Below are 3,846 nucleotides of genomic sequence, written 5' to 3'. Positions count from 1 at the left end.
AGCCCTACGTAGGCACCACTGTACCATCATTACAAGAATAAACTGGGTCCATTCCACTCAATTAATTTTCATTTTACAACGCCCTCCGCTCCTGACTTCTATCCTGACGAGCAAATGGTGTCAGAAGTGGGATGCGACCCACCTTACGGTTGTAAAATCAACTCATCAGTTGAGTATGAGTACTATGAAGGGGCCGAGTTTGAGCAATTAAGGGAAACTAGACCGAACGTGGCGAGGCTGCAGCGCGCCATGCACGTGCCAGCCGGGCGCCTGCGTTGCAGAATGTGCGTGGCCGCGCACTAGCGCGCCACAAGCGTGACGCAGTTCGCCGCCGGACGCGAGCCGAGGAGGGCCCGCGATGCAGCCACGCTCGCCGCCGCCGCCGCCGCCGCCGCTGTCCGTAGCTGCCACGGGTCACCGCCTGCGCCAGCGTCCGGGGTGCGGCCCTCGCGCCGCCCCGCCGTCGCAGCTGTCCATGCTGTCGCCCGCCGCCTGCTGCGCCCACGAGTGATCAACGCGCCTGCCGCCGCTCGTCGACACCGCCGCCGTCCGTCGTCTGCACGCCACCAAATAATGTAAGTCGCTAGCGACGCTACGGTGGTGTAGATGCCCACACTATTGTAACATGCCGATCACCAGGCAGCAATCGGAGGCAGGAGCAGCCGGAGCGGATGAGGATCCCCTCTTGGCGCTGCAGTCCCAGTTAACTCAATTAATTCTAACTAACGCGGAGCTTAAGCAACAGATAGATGATCTTAAAATGGCTTCTCCGCAATCTAGTGTTGCTAAGCCAGTGCTAGTGGAAGAACAGCCGAAGCAGGTGATTCCACCATTCACTAGTGCAGAATCACCTGTGGCAGTAGCCACCTCTACTTTGGTGCAGAGTTTCCCAGCAGTAGCGTTTATTCCGGCGTGCGCTGGAAAGCCGCACGAGGATATTGAAACGCTTGTCCAGAATATCCAGGACATGGGAAAGTTTTGCGGTTGGCCAGATGAATTTCTCTTAAACGTGATGAAAATGAAACTCACCGGCGAAGCGCGTAACTACGTGCAGTCGGTCGAGAGCTTGAAAAATGCCCCTACCTTCCAGTCCCTTGCAACAGGGTTGATTGAAAGGTATACAGACAAACGTGGTACTAGTTACTATCGCGACTTGCTTTCCACCCTCAAGCAAAAAGCGGGTGAAGATTTAGAAGCATTCGCGGACAGGATTCGAAGCGTCGCATGCCACACGTACGCACTAAGTGCCAGTTCTGCTCGTAACGAAGTTCTGTTGCAAGAATCAGAATGTCGTGCGATAGACGTGTTTATTTGTGGCATAAACCCTCAAATAGGGGGCGAAATCAAGGTAGCTTCCCCCCGCACCTTACACGAAGCCGTACGATTAGCACTCTTGAGAGAGGAGGCGAGCCGATTTGTGGCCGTCTCCGCGCGGCGAAGTGAGCCCCGACGTGTCTTTTCGAACGATACTAAGTGTGGGCGCTGTAATAGACAAGGACATGTGGCAGAGCAATGTCGCGTGCCATATTGTCATCAGTGCAGGAACATGGGCCACCAAAGCGTGCATTGTCCAAATAGTAGGCCACAACCGCCTGCAAATTCCAGGCGAAATGTGAACCAATCACAGAATTCGGGAAACGGCCGCGGGGCAGGAAGTGGCACCCCTCCCGGCCCCCGTTAAAAATAGTGACCCCCCTAGTTGATAAGGGAATCACGCAGGTGGCAAGCGTGGTTGTCGATGGTGTTAGAGGCCGCAAACCAATACGCGTGCTAATTGACACAGGCGCACAGATCAGCTTGGCATTTTTATCGAAGAGAGATAAAAGAACATTGCAACCGCCGCGGTACCATATCAGTGGTATTGGTCCCGGCATAGTGAAACCTGATGGCAGCTGTTGCGTTGAGTTCATGTTGGACTCCACAGAATATGCTTTTACGATGGAGGTTGTACGAAACAGGCGCACGGATTACGACATCATCCTAGGAAGTGACTTTCTGCGTCATTTCCAGGGGGTTATTGACTATAGGTTAAATACCGTCCAATTCGGCGACAAAGTGCACCGTTTTGGACGTGACTGCACGTTGCGGGCGAGCGGAGCTGGGAAAAAAGGATCCGTTTCCCAAGTTTCAGAGTCTCCCGTAACAATGCTAAAAGCCGATAATCCCGTGGAGGTACCAGAAGGCACAGGAAAGATCCTTTGGGTGCCTGTCGGGATACGTAAATCCGAAGAGGTTCATTTCTTGGTAGATCCACTCTGCCAGAATGAAACTCTTGACCAGATGCAGGTCCACATAAAACGTAGCCTGTGCAAAGCGCAGCAAGTACAGAAAGAAAATTGCGTACCCGTGTGTTTAGACAATTTTAGTCACAAGCAAGCTTTCATACCGCGTGGTACAGTATTAGCCAGCTTACAGGTTATCCCAGAAGATGAGTTGTCAAAGAGAACCCCTTCTCTGAAAAAGAAAAAGACTGCTGCCGCCTCTCAACACCTTTTGACAATCACGTCACATCTGACAGATAAGTTTAAAGCTAAGCTTAGTCACCTCCCATTGCATGAACAAAAGCTAATAAATGAAGTATTGAATGAGTATTCATGGTTGTTTGAAGACAGGAAATATTTACCAGCAACAGATCTAATCCAACATGAGATTCCAACCGGAAATGCTAGGCCAATAGCTCAAAAAGGGTACCGAATTCCCTACCATCTTCAGTCAGTGGTAGAGGAAACTATACAACAGCAACTAGAAGCAGGAATAATACAACCCTCTTCTAGCGCGTGGTCTAGCCCAATTGTAGTCGTTCCAAGAAATTTATAGACGGAGAAAAATCCTATCGCCTCTGTGTAGACATGCGAGCAGTAAACAAAGTTACTACTCCAGATCATTATCCATTACCCCGGATCGATGAAACACTCGATCGTCTGGGCAATTGCCGGTACTTCACAACATTAGACATGCGCAGTGGGTATCATCAAATTCCAATTGCTCCTGAAGATCGAGCTAAGACAGCTTTTGTAGTTCCTGGCGGCTTATATGAATTCTTAAGGATGCCTTTCGGGCTTCGCAACGCACCAGCAACCTTCCAGCGATTTGCAGATCCGCTATTACGTGGGTTGAAACCTACTATGTGCCTTGTGTATCTTGATGATATAATTATATTTTCAAAATCCATTGCTGAACATGCTGAACATCTACGAAGTGTACTGTTGCGCTTGCAAAATGCTAATTTAAGCTTAAAATTAGAAAAATGTTCTTTTGCTCAATCACAAGTGCAGTATTTAGGTCATGTCATCAGTTCCAGCGGAGTCAAACCAGATCCACGATTAACTGAAGCAGTAGACACTTTTTCTATTCCAACAAATTTAAAGGAATTACAATCCTTCCTTGGCCTTGCAAATTATTACCGCCGTTTTGTTAAAGATTATGCTACTATTACCAAACCACTTACTAAATTGTTGAAAAAGGATACTCCTTTTGTTTGGACGGATGAATGTTCGACCGCCTTTCAAACAGTGAAAACTATTTTAACTAGTTCACCTCTACTTGTTTACCCAGACTTCGCTGAACCTTTTATTTTATCTTGTGACGCATCTGATTTTGCTGTAGGATGTGTCCTAAGCCAAGTGCAAGATGGTGAGGAAAAACCCGTTGGGTATGCCTCTCGTCAGCTGAATAAAGCAGAAACTAATTACAGTACTACAGAAAAGGAATTGCTTGCCCTTCTTTTTGGAATTAATTATTTTAGATGTTACCTCTATGGTCGCAAGTTTACAGTTCTTACCGATCACTCTGCTCTGCAGTGGTTATTGAATCTTAAAGACCCTAGCAGCAAACTTATGCGCTGGG

Source organism: Schistocerca serialis, chromosome 4 (assembly GCF_023864345.2).
Source record: "Schistocerca serialis cubense isolate TAMUIC-IGC-003099 chromosome 4, iqSchSeri2.2, whole genome shotgun sequence".
NCBI classification, from domain to species: Eukaryota; Metazoa; Arthropoda; class Insecta; order Orthoptera; family Acrididae; genus Schistocerca; species Schistocerca serialis.
Note: the sequence above shows the minus strand (reverse complement) of the source record.